Below are 22679 nucleotides of genomic sequence, written 5' to 3' on the forward strand. Positions count from 1 at the left end.
GGGGTTCATTTTCTAACAGGATCCTTCTTTTTATTATCTTATCATCAACCTATGTGAATATGTCATTAATGTCTCAAAATAGGGTTCTTTTAAGCAGAAATAAAACAATTGTTAATAGTGAGAGTAACATATTTTCCAGACTAATGGTTTAATGTACATTTCCTGTAGTTTGCCTTCTAAGGATGTCTTGACAAATCTTCATTCTTCATGTTCCCTCATGGTTTCCACACTTCCTTCTTCTCATATTTCTTATCATTTAAATATATTTAAGTAAATATGCAGAGCTTTGTATTTATAGAAAAAAAGAAACATAAACTGTATAAACATAAGCCTAATTTGTGAAATGCTAGGAGACTGGAAGTAGAGAAGTAAAGGGGTTTCTTATGAACAAAAAGAGTGAACTCTGAGAACATTTGAGTAACAAGTAGAGTTTATGAAAACATAAATATTAATAGACAAAGAAGGCAACATGTGGAAGGCATGAGTTGGAGAATGAGAGAAATCGAAACTTTTCATCTTGACTAAGAGAAGAGCCCGTGTCCTTTCTCTGGAATTTAAAATAGAAGAGGAAAAATGTCTGCATGTATTCAGATCAAGAAACAAAGGCAGGTGAGATTTTGTAGAGCCGTTCCCTATTTAAAAGTTCAATTGGCGTGAGTCACTGGCACAGTCACAATGAGCCTTTGTACTTCACGAATGGCTTTTGTTCAAAGATCTCACAAGGCAAAGAGCTGCAAAGAATGCCTGTTCTCATTGCTGATGGAGGACAACTAAATCAGAACAACGGAGGCAGAATAGAGGTAGGCTTCTGAATACTTCATTATTTCATCTCTGTAACTTTTCTTTACATACTATTTAAATTCAAAGAATCGAGGTGCACAGTTCAATGAGCTTTGTTAAAACGATACCATCCCTGCACCCTCACCCTAACGATAGAGAACATTGTTCTCATTCCAGGAACTTCCTGCCTGGGGTCAAGCTGTACTCTTCTCAAGAGGCAATTGCTAACTGGATTTTTCCTTTCATTCTACATTAATAAGAATAGATATGGATTTGGGTGAGTGGAAGGAGAACCAGGCATTGGAATGTACTATATAAAAGGTCTATTTTCAATGATAATAATAAATTAGTGTGGTCTGCTTTGGAGATTAGTATAAATTTACTGTGTACAATGTGGACTCATGTTTATGGCTTTTTCATCCAGTATCATTTTTATTTGTCCTTACTTTTAAGGAAAATTTAGTTCTTACACATTTATCAACATCTCCATCACTGTAAACTCCATTCAAGTACAAACAGTAAGACTGAAAATACCTTAGCATGTTCTAAATAACCTTTGCCTGTTCTGGGACCCCATCAAAGGTACCATGTTACATGGAGTCAAGACGTTACCATCCTTCATAGATTGTACTTACTCCTGATGGTTTTCCTTCATTTTCATGACCTTGTTAATTGTGAAGATTACTATGTAGATCTGTTAGAGCACAGCTCAAGTGAAGTTTATAGTTTTTATTGGTTTCTTATTATTGGTCTAGAACTGTAGATTTAGAATATGCACTTACCAGGGCTCTAAACTGTCATAGCATCTTATAGCATCAATGAGGGCAAACTATCTGGGTTACAGTTGGTTTTGGCCTTGATCACCTGTCACATGTAGTTGATATGGTGTCTCTGCTCCAAAATTATTATTTTTTCATTTCAGACTAATAACTTGAGATTTTCCCACTATTTTTATACATGCTACTATATTTTCTTTTACTGTATGCAAAAGAAGGATTCCAGCATGGGATTGCACGAAAGTTTACATATCCACTCTATAATCAGAGACCAGTTTTTTTGTTCCTAGTCCTACTTGGTCACACATCTTTAAGTCGGTTCCATAATTTATTGACCTGTGATCTTTCTGCTGCTCATTCTTACCCCTTGTGGTTTATTTATACGTCAATGTCTTGTTTTAGGGTTTCCTTGTCCATTTTCACTAAAGTCGTGCCAGAACTTTGGGTGGAATTTATGAATATATCAATCAGTCTTATAAAATAAAAAGAAACAAAAAGGAAAAACAAACAAATCAAAACTAAACTAAAAAACAAGCAAACAACAAAACAACAACAAACAAAACATGGCTGAATATAGCAGGTGTTTCAAAAATGTGGCAAGGCACACCTCTCCCTTTTTGATTAGGTAGATTTTAAACAATTATAAGGATTTTGTGTTAACGTAAGGAAGGCAATTGATCTTTAAAAAAATGCCCATATTCTTCTGAAGCCACATAGAGGGGCAAAATCCTTAGACAGTTAAACATAAACATTCCTCTTTGTTGAAAGAATCATTTGTCCCTCATTTCCGGTATATATTCCTTCCTCGTCTTCCTCCTTGTGTGCTCCACGACAATTATAAGTAGAGGCCTATCTGGAGCTAACGTTTTCTTTCCCAAATTTGGAGAAAACTACTTTCCAACAGTAAGTATGATCGTAAGTATGTTATTTGGAACTGCTTGGTCAGATTGCTGAGTTACTTTCTACTCGTTGGTTGCTCAGAAACTGTACTGCACATATGTGGTGAACTGGGCCAAGTAACGTTTCTGCACATAGTGGTACACTGATGTTCTTACAGCTATTTTGTTCATATGGTTTATTACGCAATTCAGCATTTGAGCAATTAAACCAACTTTACTTTCCTATGACAAACTCAACTTAGTCATATGAATATTCATCTATATTCTTAAATATCCTCATGTTTATGATGAACACATTAATATAGAATATATATATATTTTTTTGTTTGGTGGTGCATGTAAGGCTGGGTTGGCATAAGCTAATGAAAAGGTGACTCTTTCCTCCCTATTTTTGAAGTAATTAATTTGAAAATCACATTTCTTTCATATATATATATATATATATATCTTAGAATTCAAGAGACAAAACATAAAATGCCTCAATTTTTTGTTAATTTGTTTAGTTGATTTTTTTTTGGTGTCAGTGTGTGTGTGTGTGTGTGTGTGTGTGTGTTTGTGTGCGTGCGCATGCATGTGGGTGTTTATAAATGCAGCCTACTAGGTGTTCTTTTTTAATGAATTAAAAACATTCATTTTTTTATATTTTATTTATGACTTTAAAATGTTAACATATTTTAATCAACATTGTAGGAATTTTGGCATAAAATCAATGTCAAAGGTGCATCTATCTAAAGTTAAAAGTGTTATTTTTATAATAGATATACGAGCTGGATGGCTCTCTCTATGGATATTGCCTCTCACAACGTGACTATTTGTCCTTCATTTTTTTTATATTAAGCATGTCTTTAATCATTTTCCTAATACTTCCATGCCATCAAAATTATGCCAATTACTAATATGTTATAAAGGGCTTATTAGACAAATACATAACTATATTATAAGACAGAACTAAAGATTGTAATTGTCTTTCCTGATATTTGATACCTGTTTTAAGTTTGAAGCATACATACTGTTTTTAAAGGCTTTGCTATTCTAAAAGTCACTTTTATATTTTCAACTGTAGATTTAGGTAAAAGGAATATTTCTACAAGCCATAATTTTTTAATTTCTTTTCATGACAACTGTTTGGCCTACTTCTAAGTTAACAGAGTTGACAAAGAGAACCATATCAGGTGTTATGCTGTTTTTAACTTAAACTACCTCAGAAGTGAAACTTCACTGAAGCTCAGCTATGTCTGTGAGCCACGTAGAAATGCCACCCTGACCATACTGTTCTCATACACTATTTGGAATTCACTTTAAGGACAGTGTCTTAGCTTGTTCTTTCTACAAAACAGAATTTGTGTTGAGGATGTTGTGACAAAGTGTCATTTACAGGAGACTCGGGGAGTAACAAGAACTGAGGCTGGAGAATGAGGCGAACTTCTTTTGAGGTGATATGAAACAAAGGGTTGAAGACACACAGGTCTCCACTTGATCTTAGCCAAAAGGCCGAGAAGCGATGACACACAGGTCTCATATTCACAATGCATTGCTGACCACCTCCATTTTCTTAAACCAGAAACTGAGGCTTTTGGATTCACTCTAGACAGCTATTTAGAAAATAGACCCTTACTTTTCTATGTTCTGTCATCGTATAAACCATGAGGATGTACATAACGCAGACAGAAACTAGGGTGGAGCACAGGCCTGGACCTAAATATTTAAAACATAATACAATACTGAGAATGGACCTCAGTTGACAAAATATTGTCCAGCTTTTCAAAGCCTGAGTTCAATCTCTAATATTATATAAGCAGGACATGGGTGACACACTGCATTTGTAAGGTAGAATGACGCGAATTGTCTGTTCAAGGTCATACTTGGCTAGACCTGAGATTAGACACTAACCAGGGCTGTGATATCCTGACTCAAAAAGATGGGGGGGGGGGTGGCAATTAGGACTGATACCTGTTGCAGTAAATATTAAAAACTGGCTAAACCTTAAACCTTTTATTCTGCGCTTGCGCTGGAATGCATAGGGCCACCCACATGGCACTGTGGGATATCTTGCATCTCTCTAGTGCTGGCACCCATGGGGCCACATGGCACTTAGTTCCCTTTTGACCCGATCTAGTGTCGGCACCCATGGGGTCGCACAGAACTGTGGGATACTTTTATCTCAGCAGCTCCACACTGCCCCCACGTACTCTCTGACCTGGGCGGTCCTCAAGCCATTGCAGCATGGCATCTTGCCTCACTGGTCTGTAGTGTTAGTTCCGGCACTGGAGGGCCGTATGGAACTAACCATAATATATTTCTGATTAGTATCTCTCCCGGCGGCTCTCTGCTAGCCGGAATTCTCTGGTTCCAGCTACCCGGTAAAATCAAGACTCGGCAACTGCAGCCCAGCAATCAGATTTCTATGTTTAATTCTCCATCCACAATACATCCACACAAGCAACTTACAACCAACTGATAAGGGTACAAACCACCCGCCTAGCTAAGATAAATTTACCTACAGAAATCCATCCCTTAAGAAATGTACATAATTCCCTTGGCAATTGAAGACCACTCCGATCTGGGCCTTCCTTCTCGTTCTCCATCTTGATTATCTTTTTTTTTCCTTCCCCTTCCCTCCCATCACACAAATGCTTTGTCCCCGCCTTATTTTTTTTTTACTCCCCAATCAAGGCCTTGACCTAACTTGTTCCAGTCCTCACCTGCATATAGACATCAACCTACAGATACCTACCAGAGATAGTGTAAGAAACCAAGTAAGGAAAGTAATGTTGAAGCTAACATGATAATTGTATCCAAAATGTTAGAATAGTGTCAATGTAAATACACACACACACACACACACACACATACACACACACTGTGTGTGTATATAAATATATATGCACAAATACATATAGAGATAAAAGCAATTATTAATACTCTAATAAAGTTAGGAATTCTCTAAAAGACTGAGGTTAGAATACGAGAGTAAATCTCTCTGTGAGGAGGTAAGGACTGCAGTGGCCCAGCCTTCACTTGGGCTAACAGAGAAAGTGTCTGGTTCCAGGCACACTGTGGACAAGCATCAGGACACCATGCTGATGAGATTCTGGAGAAAGACAGTGTGTAAAAGGAAACCAAATCAAATGAAATAACAAATTACAATGTAGAGTAGAATGAAATACAGTTTAAGAAGAATAAGAAAAGCTAAAACACATCGAGAAAATCTTAAAAACAATAATTAGGATCAAGTAGTTGACACCATGGCATTCAGGGGTTTCATATCTCAAGAGATAAAGAAATGTTTGAGGATTTAAGTGAGCAAAGAGAATTCAGTGTTGAGCAGTAGAGGAGTCAGTTCTAGATGAAGCTTAGCAATCTTGTGCCTGATGAAACACCATTGCATGTACATGACAGTATATGTGGAGAAACAGTCAAACATTCCACACCATCTTGTTGTGTACTGAGTATAAAAGTATTTCATGTCTGCTATAAAGTAAGTACATACACCGCTTAAAATACAAGCTATATGAGTATACTAAATTTAAATATAGGTTGCTTTATTCACATGTAAGATGACTTTTAAATGATAAATTAATAATTATTAAGTTATATTTAATAGTTGACATTTTATAATTTCTAATTTAATAATTTCTAAGAGACAATGTTCATATTATATTGGGCTGCAGTTATATATTGATAAAACATGCCACTTACTAAGTATAATTGATCTCAGGTTTTGTATGTGACTAGCTTTGTAAAAAGGTAATTATCAACTAAAACTTCAGAGCAGAAGTGGTTTATTTTCTTGTTGATTACCATGACCATTGACTGTATGAGCCGGGCCTTTGTCTGTGGTGTCATTGGTTGAAATCAGGGAAAGTCTTCACATTTTCCTACAAACATTCACATTCACTTTCCACAGTCTGAGTCACATCGCAACTTCACAGGTTCTCAAGATGTATTTTAACTTCAGCATACTGATAATATCAAGCATATCTCCCTGACTCTAGATATAAATACTGTTGCAATACAAAACCATGGTGTCCAAGGTCACTAGGCTAGCTTTTCTTCGGTCCAGTCCTTTGGTTCTAATGTCCAGTGACCATCCCCCAGTTTAATCCTGGGCAAGTTAACGTCATAATAGCATTTCAATGCCCCTGCAAGACGTAGATATAGGTGCTTTATGTGCAGATTTTCCTTCTTGTTTACAATTTTTAAATGCACCTCACAAATAAGGATAAAGAACTGAAGATACCTTCATACAGTGAAGGATGGTGATTTAAATTGAGTCTTTTGTAAACCTAAGAAATTTTCAATGACACATTAAATGCAATAAGATTGTGCCAAACTGAAAATAAAACAACAATAAAAGTGCCACAGTATGATAAGGTGGCATCATCATATGATAGGTTTTATGAAAGGTTCAGAACAGGAAAACAAAAAGAAAAAATATTGGTGGGAAGGGGAAAAAGATGTTAGTGTAAACATTACCCTCTATCCCTCCCTTATTGTTTGCTTAATTTCACTTGATTTCTACTGTGAAATGTGTCTGTAAAGTGAAGTATTAATTACAAAAAGAAATGTAGTCCTCTTTCACTTTTTACAATGAAAAAAAATTATTCTTATCAGACCCATCCATTGCCTTCACTGTGAACTAAAATGGGTTTTGAAAGTCATTTCCATTACAGCTAGCAAAAATGTAGTTGGCGAAACACCGGGCTTTCTAAAGACAGAGGATAATTACGTTGAGTGGATGATATTCTGTTGCCTTCTTCATTTTTGAGATACATTTCTTCTGCTTATACACAGTGCAGTACAAGCCACGATTAACATGTCCTAGGAATCTGTGGATGCTCAGAGTGGCAGTGTCCAGATAGTCTGTACCAATGGTGCTGAGGTAAAGCAAAAGCCAGGGAAGACAGAAATACTGCATTCCACTGCTGGCATGAACATACCACCTGAATGGTATTTTTCATTATCTCCTGCACTGGGAACATTCTATTAGTCCACTGGGAAGTCATGGCGGAAGAGACATAATTATCAGCAGAGTAATGGAGAAGCTCTCGCTAATGGCCAGCTATTCAAATATCTCAATATAATCATCGTGCCCAATCTCTCCCTGTTGCATACTCTCTGGAGAAACTCATCATTTTTTCCACTTACTCCAGCATAATGAATTCATTTTGCATTTTCTTTGTAAGAAATTAAGAGGAATCACAATATAATGTGTTGACATTTGAAATTCTGTACAGAAAAGTTTAGGCTGGCAATTTAGTTTAATCACAAGCTAACAGGGAAAGGCTGTTTATTAAATTAGTTTCCTGTTCATGAAATGTGCGTTTTATTTGTAAATCTTTGCCTCTGCACCTAGGTTTAGATTTTTTAACCCTACTCTTTATAAATTTCAAAAGATTAAAAGTATGCTTTCATAGGAAGTATTTCCTTCCCTGACCTCTATTTTAAACATCAAAACTGTGGATACTAATGACAATGCTGAAAAGAGACCCTTTGACAAAGTGAAAAATAAAGCAAGTAGCAAGTTATCATTTAAGGAAGCCACCAAGGTATATATTTCTTTTCTGACACTAAACTACTATGTTAGCAGCATGCATGAAAAAGATTCTTCTCCTTATTAAATTGGAACTACTCTTTTTGCTTATTTGCTCAGCTCTGAGACTGTGTAATCTTTTCTGTCCCATTCTTCTCTTTATTTTGCATTCACTTGCTTTAGTGAAACAGATAAACTGTTAGAAAACTGCCTTCCCTCCTTCTCTGGGGCATGTCAGGTATCCAGGCATGGAATCGAGCATCCACACCATAAAACACTGAGCTGGACGTGAAGACCTCTAAGCTGCTCTGGCTTCCTTCTCACCCTGTACATTTAGATGTCTGGGTTTCAACATTTTCAAAGGATAGTGAAAAAGGAGGCATGCGGGCACAGGCACAGGTCCTGGGTTATCACTTGACAGGGGCAAGAGAAAGAAGGGAGTACTGTGTTCTGCTTACCTTCGTATTGTGCCTTGAACTTTCCTTTATTTGCTTATAACTTTCATATCCAGTCAAATCTCATCCACTCAAATCTATAGCACTCTGATATTTATTAAGAAGGCCCTATTTTCAGAAGACACCAAGCAGTGGCTTCTGCACCTGTGAATCTGTGATTTTTCTCCTGTGTTCAAACTCCCAGATAAGAACTGCTATTCCTCACACCAATTTATCTGAGGTTTCCAGGAACAGAGATAAGGAAAGGAAGTTTGGGGTTGATTTCAGCAAGGGCAATGAATGGGTAACCATGGATTCAAGACCAGTACTCAGGAGACTGAGTTGGGAGGACTGACACAATTTAGAAATCCAGGCTTAACTGCATAATGAGAATTTACTTGAAGAAAGAAGAAAGAAAGAAAGAAAGAAAGAAAGAAAGAAAGAAAGAAAGAAAGAAAGAAAGGAAGGAAGGAAGGAAGGAAGGAAGGGAAAGGAAGGAAGGCAGAGAGAGAGAGAGAGAGAGAGAGAGAGAGAGAGAGAGAGAGCCTCAGAAAATAGCATGAGATCAATAAAACTGTTAGATTGAGTCAAACCCTGGTCCTCTGATCTCAGCACTGCACCTACCACGCTCCTGTTTTCTTTGAACATAAGTTCTCTTCACTTCTTGTCTTGCTGATTGTTCTACATTGTCCTGGATTTATTGTCACCATTCTTATTTTCTTCTCACTCTGAATAATACCATTAACAATAAAATCCACTCCTATAACTATCAACTAGTTCTATTGTCCTAATCATTAAAACATCTGACTGTCCACATTGCTGGCATGAGACTGTGTGTCTAAAATAGTAAGACTTTTATAATAAAGATGACTCTATCGTTTATGATGAAAGAATGTTGTGTCCATCGGTGTTTAGCAAACACAAGTGAATCCACTAGGAAATTTCCTGGGGGAGGGAAGTACTTAAAAGGTCTGGATGTCTATTTTTGATAAAAATCAATATATTGATATTTTAACTTTCAATCCATTTTCCCTTTTAAGTCACCCCCAAAAGAAACTGTGGTTAGCAAGCGATAAGCTATAGCAAAGGTGAATGTCTCACAGCACCCTTACAAAAAGTAAGCTACTCTTGTTTCTAATTTGCTGACCTGTGTTCACAAAGCAGGACCCCTGAATCTCATCTAACCAACTTGCTCTGTGACATTAGGGGGAAGTCTCCTTTCCTTATAAAACAAGGTCTTACAACTTCATTTTGCACAATATCATTTTTAATTTGAAGCAGCTCTACTCCCTTAAAGTGCCTTACTATAGTGGGTGGTAGACAGAAATTATCAAAAAATGTTTAGGGTCTCTGCCTGCACCCAGAGCTGACCAGGTCCCACAGCTCTCAGTACCCAAATCCTGTGAGGGAGAAAGAGCTGGACTCTCCGAAGTGTGGACAATCATGAAAGCTCAGGAGAGACCACAACTTCTGCTCACATTCCTGGCCCAAGAAGAACCTGCCTAGAGCCCTCTGGACACAGGAACCTAGGGACAGTTAGGGACAGGATTGTTCCAGGCTCTGCTTGTGCCCAGAACTGAGAGCCAGGCTCCAGGAGCTCTGACAAACCTGAGAGCAGAGGTAAGACCACCACTTCTGCTTCCAGGAACCCTCCTGGAATCTTCAGGACACAGAAACTCAGGAGAAGCCTGGGATAGGATCCTTGTGGTTTCTGCCTGCACTCAGAGCTGAACTGGTCCCACAGTTCTCTGTATCCAGATCCCACTGGGAGAAAGCCAGTCTCTAGGAGTGCTAACACACAGGCTACAGAAGGGTCAAGCCACTGTCAGAGACAGCAAACCAGGTAACACCAGAGACAACCTGATGACGAGAGGCAAATGCAGGAATATAAGCAACAGAAACCACGACCACTTGGCATCATCAGAGCCAAGTTCTCCCACCAAAGCAAATACTGGATATCCCAACATACTGGAAAAGCAAGATTGGATTTAACATCACATCTCAGGTTGATGATAAAGGACTTTAAGAAGGATATAAATAGCTCTCTTAAAGAAATACAGGACAACACAGGTAAACAAGTAAAGCCCTTAAAGAAGAAACACAAAAATCCCTTCAAGAATTACAGAAAACACAACCAAACAAGTGAAGAAATTGGAAAAAAAACCATCCAGGATCTAAAAATGGAAATAGAAACAATAAAGAAATCAAAAAGGGAGACAACCCTGGAGATAGAAAACCCTAAGAAAGAAATCAGGAGTCAAAAAGACATAAGCATCACCAATGGAATATAAGAGATAGAGGAAAGAACCTCAGGGACAGAAGATACCATAGAAAACATGGATAACCATCTTTGAATGGTGGTTTAGTCCCTGGGAGCTCTGGTTGATTGGTATTATTTTTTCTTATGGGGTTGTGAACCCCTTCAGCTCCTTCAATCCTTTCTCTAACTCCTCCAATGGAGACCCCGTTCTCAGTACATTGGTTGGCTGTGAGAGTCTGCCTCTGTATTTGTCATGCAAGACATGAGGAACATATACAATTACTTAAATGAAATTAGTGAGAACCAGTGAGATCAGGCCCACATTAGGATTTAGATGTCTAATGCCCTCAAGATTATGAACATACTTCTCATAGGCTCCATATTATGTATCCCTTTCCTTAGAGAAAGGTGCATGTATGATCCTTTATAAAAATATATTAAACTTAATATAATAGACTTCCAAAGAATGTGATAAAGACACAAATGTGAATAGTTATAGTCTGAGCAAAGTCACAGAATTGTAGGCTACATTAAAAGTGACATAAAAAGGGAAACTGTCCTATTTTGAAGAATGGAATAGAGGAATGTGTGCCATACTAGAATTATCTGGAGGTTGCAGACTGGCCAGTTAATAGCACATTCACTGGCAATGCATTGGTGAACAACAGACCTGAGACAAAACTGGACCTATTACAGGTTCCCAAGAAACCTGGAAAAGCTAAGAGCTGTCATTGCCAGCATGAGTTTGCAGTGCATCAAAGAGAAAACATCAGTCTTGAACTTTTTTCCAAAGCCTTAATGCTTGATTCAAAACATGGAGTCTTTTGCTTCTCTGTACATGTACAGGAACAGATTCCTAACCAGGGTAGATATAAAGGAATACAGAGGTAGAGTGGAATTTGTGGTTCTTCTTAGATTCAAAGAGTAAGAATCATCTAATTTTCATTACTATAGAAAATCCATCAGCTTGCATTTTTCAGTTGTAAAATCACTAGTAGAATATGTTTAAAGAGATCGATAGATCATGTTTAAAGAGCTACATAGACCATGTTATGTCCCACAGAAAAGAACTATGATTGTTCAGAACTCCCAAGAGATGACTATTGGCAAGTGTCTGTAATCATTTTCCCCCAATTACCACCAAAAGGCTTTTGAAAAGCTGGTACATTGACATATTTTTAAATTGACATCTAAAAGTTTCTGTCATAAATGTATACTAATAGTACAAAGATACAAAGTCAATGCATTATAAATGTTGATATTTAAATACAATTTTTGACTCACTACATTAGGTACATCTAGAAGAATCTAAATGCTTTGATTTGAAAACTGCCATCATTACTGGAAAAGATAACATGAATTTCCTTAATAATGTATTTTTATATTTCTCTAGTTTCTGTAACTTCTGTTAACATCCTACATTGCTGTGGAATTTTACCTTTTAATGGGAGTTTATGACTCACTGATCAGGTGCTCATGACTCTGTAAAAACATCAGATGAAATGAAATGAAATGTAACTTAATATTTTTGATTACTCTTACTATGTAACAGAATAATTAAAGTCTCTTTAATATGACACTGGGAGAGGAATTGGGGGGATTAGAAGATCTGAACGAAGTTACCTGAAGAATATAATAAAAACATGTGCATTTATGAAGTTTTCGAAGAATTAATATTATCATATCTAACCAAAATATCCTGTGTTGTTATTATAATTGTCAATATCAATGAATCTAAATTAGAAGAATAAGGGGGAGAATGTGGTTTGGAGGGCAGAGTGCTTGAGTACTAAGCCCTGAGTTCAGTCCCCAACACCACATGAACTTGTTGTTGTAGTATATTTCAGTCTCAGTATCAAGGAGGTAGAGGGATCAAGATGGGGGTTTAAGGTCCTTCTTGACCACATAGGAAGATGACGTCCAATTTGAGATGCATGAGACTATTTCTTGGTAGAGGAGATGCAGGACCACCTGAAGTTTTTCATCACATGATACTAACCATAAACTGCAAAGTCATATAGTATGCATCCTCCTGGTTCAGGAACTCTCCCTTTTTAGTTATAGATTCACAGATGAATCTCATCACCATTCCTATGAAACATTGATTTACTGCCAATATGTTCTCTTGTTACCTATTTAAAGGTGTCTGAGTGACACATAACCTAATGAGAAGACTGGTACTTTTGTGTGTATGATGAGAAGAGTTAACATTATAAAGCAAAGTCATTTTTGTGTGAAAAAGTATATATTTATTTTTAAATATGTATGAATGTGGTCCTTGATTCTTGTACCTCACAACATTTTTGAGCATAATTAAAGAAGGAGAAGCTAATCGGTATGTTAGAATTGATAATAATCGATAGCACGAACACATATATGGTTGAAATATACACATGGAAAATGATACCAATTGGTTATATATTGGTGTTATATTATCAACCCTGAGAACATAGACATAAGTAACATGATATATGCACATCTCTATTTCTACAACTCCAATCACGTGGCACACCATCCAAACCTGCTGTAAAAAAACTGTCTTCTGTAATTGCTATTATGAAGACGGAGACTGCAGAAGTTCAGTTGTTGAGAAGGCAAGTCTGTAGAGAAATCAAAGCCATCAAGTATCCAAAATCCTGTGCTACTTTAAACAGTTCTCAATAGTCCACAGCTATACGGCTACGGGGTTCAAAGCTCATAGAGGTCAAATATTTCTATTTATTTATGTTTTATTAAAATAAAAAGTACGTCCTTCTGTCTGTATCTGTGTGACTGTGTGTATGTGAGTACAGCACAATGGAGGACAGATAAGCATGGCATATCCCCCCAGGGCTGGAGTCACAAATTGTTATGAGCCACTTAAATGGACACTCATCACCGAACTTGGGTCTTCTGTAAGAATAGCAAATATTCTTAACCACTGACCGCTTTCTAGCCCTTGGTGTTTTAGTGATAGTGAAATTTTAGCTAGAAAACAAAGCCAATATTCAACTGGATTTATAATTTTAGCCTGATTTTTCTGAATTTCTTTCCCAGAGCTCACCATCAAATTCTTAGTTGCATTTTAAACTTTGAATTTCAGGATGCAAGGAAGTACACACACTGCCCTCAGATAACTTCTCCCTAGAGTACTAGGACTTAAAGTTTTACCATCCGATAATCTCCATAGCCATTGATTTCTTAGAATATTACATTATTTGTTGGTAGAATGGTCTTCCAATTTTGTGTGGGTGAGTAGGCATGTATATTTGTTTGAACTTGGGAAATGAGAAGATAATGTTTGCTCTTTTTGTCCTCACACATCAAAAATGTATTTTGCCTTGAGAGATTGCTATAATATGGTAGAAAAATGGGTGTCTGCTCTCTCCAGAAAGAATGACACACTAATTTCTACTTCAAAGCTTGACAGTTTGTAAACTTGGCTTACACTATTAATTTTAGAAGACTTCCTCTCAATGTTTTTCAAGGATGTATCATCAATCAATTGTGTTTGGTTTAAAAGTACAGAGAAAAAGCAGTTCTAAAAAATAGAAAATTAAAAATTGAAGCTTAAGTGATAAAAACTCAAAATCCTTTATTTTTATTTGTAACATGTCAACAACAACAAAAAAGAACAGTATTCAATTTGATGAGAAATAAACCCAAAACTTTGTTTTAATTTAAAAATGATTACAGAGTTGGTGAATAGAAGTGGAACTTGGCCAAACTCCTCTCTCTCTCTCTCTCTCTCTCTCTCTCTCTCTCTCTCTCTCTCTCTCACACACACACACACACACACACACACACACACACACACACCATACACATAAACACATACACATACACCATTCACATACATAGATACTTAGTTATAATTTTTCAGAAATCTTTTATGTTTTGGCAGAATTATTGCATAAAGACACTCAGTTTGAACCATTTTCCAAATATAAGTATAAACACATTTAAAGGCAAGAAGAACACATTCTCAAGTATGAACATATAGATGCTTTCTTGCTGCTATTTTCTGAGAGTCTTCTTCCTCCATTTGCTACACAATGTGCACTCCTCCTCTGTGGAAAGCGGTGTGGACATCACTCTGCTACCTTTGTCTAGTCTCTTTTTAGCTGTGACTTGACACTTGTTTTGTGAATCTTCTGTAGAACACCAAATCTTCTTGTGAGCTTCGCGCTCCTAAGCAATAGGTTAGAGATTTGAAGAAATCAGACACCTTGGATACAGGCTTTAAGTCTGTAGGTTTCAGAGTAAGTTTTGTTTCTTGCCCCTGACTCATTTTCAAGGTAATCCCAATGGTTATCTGACCAGAAGAACTCAATTCCAGCAGGAGAAAATTAGTTCTAGTTTCAGATCTGTTGCTGCTTTCTCTTGGCAAGAACTCATTCTGTAAATCTGAAGGTTCTTAGTTAAAGACTCTGAATTGATGATGAAGTGTCTGACTTGTGTGGTCGCTGTCTTCAGGACAAACTGACAGTATTAACTGTTGTGTATACTACAAACTGACAATTGCTCTTCTCTTCAAATAATAATGTTGAGATCGTGAGATCAATAGAATTATATCAGGAGGGGAGTATTGTGAGATGATCAAGTCCCATCTTTCCGGATCAAACAATGTAGGAAAAAGGTGGGATTTCTGGGTCCCAGGAGGAAGAGAAGGGGATGCTGAGAGAAGACTGGGAATTCAAACTTGGCTGCGGAGCCAATAGGAAGCGGCAGGCTTGTAGGTCTCTCTGGCACCTATAGTGTGTAGCCTCTGCCAGGGTAGAGGCCGAAGAAAATGGAAAAGGCTACTGTTAGATTAGGATAGGAAATTCTTTTCCCAGTCATAGACTTATCTGGTCAGTTTAAAATAATAAGTCTCTAGTATTCTCTGTCCTGGGGCTAAAAGGATACAGGAGAAGAGAGGAAGAGAGCGTGCAGTCAGGATGGTTAGCCTGTAGCATGAGAACAGCCGCTCCCAGCGTTTTCCGGGAAGAGTGGTTGTGGGCAGCTTGGCAAATAAAACCGGAAGAATGGGCAATATTCTCGAGAAAACACCAACTGGCAACTGGTGTGGCTGAATGAGACAGCGGCATGGTGGTGGCTGTTCTCAGAACAAAGCCAGGAGCTCGCGCAGAGCTTCCAAGAAAGAAAAAGTGTGTTTTAAAAATTAAGCGTAACCAACAAGTGTTCCCATACCAGATAGCTAAGATAATGCTATTCTTTCTTATGATGTGTAGAAACAAAGAGAAGACTGTTTTTCTATAAAAGTTTTATTTTATATTTTAATTTTGTGTATGTAGTAATAGGAGATTGGTGCTATATACCCAGGAGTACAGATAAAAGAATATTAGATTACATGGCAATAGCGTTACAAATGGTCGTGAGCTGTATGAGTTAGGTTCTGGGAGCTGAACTTGGGTCTCTGGCAAGGACAGTGTGTATATACTCTTTACTAGTCAGCTGTGTCTACGTCTCAAAGAAGAGGCATGTAAGACCGAGAGAGAAAGTTGTCACCAGTCAGGAATCTACTGCAATCTTTTACATCTTAGTCCACAAATCTGTGAGATTTGTTTATGATCCTTGTTCTATGGAACTCTTATTATAAGAATGCAAATGGATCTTATATTGCTGACATTGGTTAAAATTCAAGTGATCTTGTACATACATGCCTTGAGGGCTGACCATTTAAACGTGTGTGTGTGTGTGTGTGTGTGTGTGTGTGTGTGTGTGTGTGTGTATAACATTTAACTGAGGTTTGACTGGCTAACATCAGAATATTCTCTCTCCATCCTTTCCTCTATAATTTCTAGTTCAGAAGGTGAAAGGTTTTGAAATATCACCAGAAGCCCATCTCAGAGACTCAATGATAACTTGTCTGGGCCAATATGAAATTCAAGGGAAGCTTGTTAGAATTAACAATAACTCACAAACATCTACCATGTCCAAAGGGAAAGTTAGAGTATATACATTAGGAGTGGGAGGATATGCAGTGTAAATATAAAATGCTAACATTTCTGTTCTCTATGTTACTCTTAATCAAAGTATATTGATAGAAACAGATGGCACAGCAGCCCTCTTCATACCTAACATCATGAACAACTAGAAAATTACTGCAGAATCTTCTGAAGTATTTGGAGATCAAAGATCTAGCACTCAGATACAGAGAAAAGGAGTGAGACGTAGAGGAGAGCTATAGCACACCATAAGAAAGGAAAATGGAATTTTAGGAAATCATGCAGTCTGATCTCCAGAACAAATGTTTTTATGGATGCAAGATGTCACTAGAAAGGGAAACTTGGAAATGAAATAGAGTTAAGTGAGTGGGATATATGACCTACAAAAGAAAGAAAGAAAAAGAAAAAGGAAGGAAGGGGAAGAATGAGAGGAAGGAAGAGGAAGGGATAGGAGGGAAGTAAAGAAGAAAGAAAGAATTAAAGAAAGAAATAAGGCAGGAAAAAAAGGAGGAAAGAAGGAAGAAAAGCCATTCACACAGCTTAAGCGTTAGAAAACTCTGCTAAGGCCTGAAATAAAATACTCAAGGGCTGTTTTAGTGCTCTCTTTATTTGGAGGAGCGCAGCAGGGATTGATTGGAAGTGAAATGTGTGTAAGAGCCTTAATGTTCTTGGACTATCAGCCCTCTTGATTCAGCATGCACCGCCCTCCATCTCCTTCTGCTGTCCCATCACCCAGCAGCAGCACATTGTGCCAGTGAACTTTGCGACTCACATTTTATTTTCTCAGTTCAAAGCAGTAGAAGCATCCTGCTTATGTGGCTCTCCCACTATTATTGAGGTTTCTACTTTCTACAGTGTTTTCTACTCAGGTATACAGGTGAACCTGAGAAAAAGGGCATTTTTCAAAGTAAAAAACATAAATCATGAAGTGTCACAAATGTAGTACTATCAGTGGTTCATAACCTATATTCATGCCTAAAATCTGCTCTGAAAGAAACTTCAGAAGGCCTTAGTCCCATGTGATTTGAAACTGTATTTGCTGTTTTTCTATTGTTGTGCAGAGTCACCATGAACAAGGAAATTGTAAAAGAAGGTAAGTTTTCCAGTTCAGAGGGTGAGCCCATTAACATCGTTGCAAGTAGCATGGTAGCGGGCAGACAGCATTGCCCTGGAACAGAAGTGGGAGCTTCCATGGTGAAACAACAGCTCACATGGAGGAGAGAAGTAGAGATGGGGAAGGGGGAGAGACAAAAAGCAGGCTAAAGGCATTGTCATGGATGCAGTATGGTGAGTGTACAACCCTGTGACTATACATAGTTGACTATACCTCCAGCCTTCTGATTTTATGCATGCTCATGGTATGTTGGAATGCTGTCTATTCTGTGTTATTCTAGCCTTCTGACATGCTGAATGGTCTTTCCTCTGTCCTTACTCTTCCCCTTCTACCTGTAAAAACATCTGTTGCTCATTGTTTTTGAAATTCAACAACTGGCTTGGTTAACTAAATGAATGCATTTTAAGTTTTATTTTAGTAAAAGGCATTTTGTTAGATAGCAGATTCTCTCTCTCTCTCTCTCTCTCTCTCCTATGTATATATGTATTAGTGGTGATTTGAACAAAAATTAATTTTTTTTAGTCTCACGTACTGTATATTAGTTCATAATTGGTGGAATTATTAGGAAGTATGGCCTTGATGAAGGAAGTACGATATTGTGGAAGGACTTGTAGCCTTGATGAAGGCTTTTTTCAGATTGAAGAAGCCCACACCATTTCCAGATAGTGCTCTCTCTCTCAGAAGCTGAATTTTTCCAAGCATGATCTAAAGAAGTCAGCAATCTCAATGAATTACTTAAGCACTCTTACAGCTGTTGTCAAAATGGGTAAAACATCTTCAAACTATAGAACCTGATGTTTGAGTCTAATTTTAAGCTTCATTAAAATGTCCATTCTTTCTTTTGCATTAAAACTTGAATGGAGGTAGGGAGAGAAAGACACACCAAGCATTAAGATTCCGATTTAGCCAATTATTGAGGAATTGTGATTTGGTACTTCAGAAACATCAGTACAAGTGAGGCAAGGTCTTTAAAAGAAAAGTCATCTGGCAGCAATTTGCATTCTATTAATCCAGCTTTAAAAGTTACTTTCCTCCTCTTTCCAAACTGTCATATCATATCACCATGTTAGAAAAATGTTATTTCTTATTAAGCACTGCAGAACTCTAGTAATGGAAGGAAAATTACAGCTCTTCAGATACTTTCCATATGTCAGTGTACAATCTTCCGAGGTTCCATGGCTGTCAGTTCCTTATTGCATGTCAGCAATATCTCTTCTGCTCCTCGGGAAATGGCCAGGGGCCGTAAGGTCTGCACTAACCCCGCCTGTGGAGGTTGCATTACGCACTCCTAGTGTCACAGTCTAGGATCACCATATGTCCGTATCTTTGAACAAAACAAATGCATTCTCCAAATGAATGGGCATCTCCCTTCCTGTGCTCCGCTGCATGGGCGTCCAACTGGAGGAGCATCATAATTTGCCAATTATCAGGTATGGGTCAGCTCCTTTGGAATTGATGTTGTAAAGTAACCTGAAGAGGATTCACATTGCTGTTACATCAAAAATATGCTTCATTTTTTTTCTTTTAAGCCAGTCCATTTTAGCTCAGAGAAGATGTAGTGTGCATTCTCAACTAAAGGAACTGAGAACCTCTGAGTCTACAAATTTCCCATTTGTCTCGAAATATGCTTTTCTCTAGGCCTTCTCTTCTTTTAATTGCGTGCTTTATTATCATTTAAAAGCAAGAGACAATTGCGGGGAAATGATCATATATGTAGCAATTTTTTTTCCTTATCATTGTGACAAATAACTTAGAAACAAATTAAAAAGAAAGATGGATTTGGTTTACAGCTTTAGAAAATTGGGTTCACAGTGACTTGGTCCTGTCTCCTGGAGACTGAGGTCAGGTTAAGCTTCATGGAATAATGGCCACAGTGGGACAGAACTCCTTACATCATGACAATAGGGGTGAGTGCAGGACAGCTAGAGCCAAGAAAGCACTCTTCAAAGGCATGTCCTTGGAGATCTGCTTTCTCTACAATGTGGCTATTGACATTATCACAGCTTCTCAGTGTTCCTTGCAAAGTTTAATTCCTCAGAGTGTTAGATTGGTGTTTAGGTCAAGATGCTCAGGACAAAGCACCTTTCAATGATGGGCTCTTCCAGGAGAAACCCAAGAATTAGAACATAACTCTTTGGGCTTCTGTACAATCCATAGTAATATATATGCTACCCAAGGACAGATTTAAAAAAACTGTTCAAATTCATTAAGTGTTCTGTTTTCTCAGGATACCTGCAAACTGTCTTTAAATGAGATGTTTGTTTAAGGATACAGCTTATTGGGACAGTGCTTGCTTACCACATATGAAGGTCATGGTTCAGGTTAACCTTCCAGCATGACATGAATCTGCCACAGAGGCCACATGTGCAATCCCAGCACTTGGCAGTTGAATGTAGGGGAAGGAGGAGTTCAAGGCCATTAGAAACTGCATAGAAAAAAAGAATGAACCAAGGGGAGAGAGGGGGGAGAGAGGGAGGTGGAGGTGGAGGGGAAGGGGGAGATGAGGGGGGAGGGAGAGGGAGAGGGAGAGGGAGATGGAGACGGAGACAGAGACAGAGACAGAGACAGAGACAGAGACAGAGAAGCAAGGAGACTGGATCTATGGATATGGTTTTGATTTCCTTTATCTGGCATGAACTTTATTTGGACAAGCCTCTTGTATGCCTTCTGTCTTCAAAAGGAGCATAGTCGATTCTGAGCCTTCAACTAAGATATTTATCTATCTTGTTACTTCACAGTCAACTGCTTGTCAAGGCTTACTCATAGTAGGACTGATCTTTCTTGGTCTCTTCAGGCTGATATAACAAAGCACCCTCAATCATTTATTTTACGATCAGAAGTCAACCACTGGTGTTGCTCTAAAATTATATAAAAGTTGTCTTTTACCCTACACTAGATCCAGCACTGTAGTGTCCCAAGATACCTGGTAGATGTCTTCATCTCAGTCAGCAAGGCATCTCAACCACTCTGCTCCATCCCACATCACACTGTCAATGACCATATCGCTCTGAGCCTGGCAACAATCTCTCTACCCATCTAGTTCCCAAGGCAGGTTTCCACCATGCCAAAAATATACATCCCAATTCTGTGGCAGCCTAGTGTCTCCAGCTGCCACATACTCTCTTGAACTTAAATCGCCACATGAAAAACATCCAACCCAATAACCTCTGATCCAATTGATAAGATATAATCGCCCACCTAGACATTCAAAGCCCTGAACACACCCATCCCTTAAGAATATTCATAACAACCTATAAATGTGCAGAGAAGAATCTTAACATCTGCCTCCATGATCTCCCTGCTACTTCCCTCTCCTTGCTCCAGGCTCCTCCTCTCTCTAAACCTTTTCTTCTGCCCATCCTTCCTTCTCGACGAATGACAGGCCTTGTTCTATCTTGTACCTGCCTTCACCTGCATCATGCCATCATCCCACAACTGGTACTTCTGAGGGCTGGGAAATCTAATACCAAGGCTGATTTGGTATCTAATAAAGGCCTGATTTCTGATCATACATGACACCTTCTTGTTGAGCCTCTCCTGGAGCTGATTTACTCACGAGAGTTCACTCAATGTGTATCCATCACTCCAAAGACCATCACCTGGATAGAATGTTAACCAAGGAACTTGAAGGTGTGTCGCATAGTATTTTCTTTCAAATCAAAATATCCATTCAAAGAGGGAGGAAGAGGCTCAAAGACATGGGGAGTAAACAAAGACTACATGTGTGGGAAAGGGGAAATTTACAAGAATCTTGAAGATACCTCCCCAGTTTTATGTAAAACAAGTAAATTCCTGGGCAGGAGACTAATTAGAAGAACTGCAAACAGATTCTCAAATTTGTCCCTCTCCCCAGGGCTGCAATTGTCATGAGCCACCCACATGGGGGTGGGGTTTTTGGTGATGCAGCTGCCTTTGAGATATTCCTTCTCCTGTGGGTCACCGCTCACCTGTAGTCTTCATTGTAATTCCAGTGGTTTGCCAAGTTGAAAATTTACTACTTTGATCTGTTATGTGCTCTCTCTTCAGGGTCCAAAGCTGTATGTTGAATTTCTTCAAGAAGAATCTCTCCCACAAAAAGAGAGCATAATGATTCGATGACAAAGAATCCCAGTGAGGCTGGCATTTGCCCTGACATCCAGATGATTGTAGATTTCACCATTTTCGATTTACTGAGTAGTCTCCATATCACCTACATTAATTTTAAGCATGTAGCCACAGTGCCACAATAAGGATTTCTAGTCAGTCTTTACAATTAAAACAAAACAAAAGAAAACAAAGCATTCAGGCTTAAAGTGATTTAGGGGAGAAGCAGACTACCTCATTTTATTTATGGATAGGGAAGTAGTAGGCACAGCTGTTAAGACAGCTTCAGAGCGCTGATGTTTTCAGGTACACATTTGGGATTAAAATTCAGTCTCCAGAAGAGTGGGCCAAAATTCGTTTTACCTTCTACTGCCTCAGTCACGGTAGATCATTAGGAAGAGAAGAAAGAGTAGCATGCCTTGAAAAGTTGACACATACTGCTGTCTGGATGCAAGGCTCCAAAGCTCGGCATCCAGAATGTCAGCTCTGAGCTCCTTCAAAAACAATACCACCTGAAATCAAGCAACAGGCGGTGAGAAAAGCTGTCAAGTCCCAATTTGCAGTTTCTAGCAAAGATCACAGCAAAACCAGACTCCAGATCAACTTGTCTTTATTTCAACTCCTCCAGGGCTGGCACCAGCTAACTGCTGGAATTCCATACAAGCCTGCTGACCAGCTTTGTGCTTGCCTCTCCTCCTGCATGGTTCCCCAATTAGCTCCTTGTTAACCACACACCTGCAGTGTCTTTCCCCCCAGGCTCTGCTCCTCTTGGTGCAACTTTTAACCCTTTCTGTACACACACTTCAAACACTACTAAGGTGCCTCTGTGGATGCCTGACAGAATTTCTGGTGCCCCGTTTGTCACAAAAG

The 22679-nt window shown here is 38.4% G+C and overlaps 1 long non-coding RNA gene across 2 annotated transcripts in view; it reads left to right on the forward strand.

The window, feature by feature from the left end:
• Window positions 1-702: 702 nt before the first annotated feature.
• Window positions 703-22679, forward strand: part of LOC147999701 (uncharacterized) — a 73921-nt gene continuing 51944 nt past the window's right edge. Inside the window, exon 1 of one of the 2 annotated variants that reach the window (XR_015642496.1) lies at window positions 703-800. This is a non-coding gene — a long non-coding RNA (uncharacterized LOC147999701). The remainder of the gene's footprint in view (window positions 801-22679) is intronic. The other variant, XR_015642497.1, reaches the window with a different exon arrangement.

This window comes from Rattus norvegicus, chromosome 18, assembly GCF_021556685.1.
Source record: "Rattus norvegicus strain SHRSP/BbbUtx chromosome 18, alternate assembly SHRSP_T2T, whole genome shotgun sequence".
Classification (NCBI taxonomy): Eukaryota; Metazoa; Chordata; class Mammalia; order Rodentia; family Muridae; genus Rattus; species Rattus norvegicus.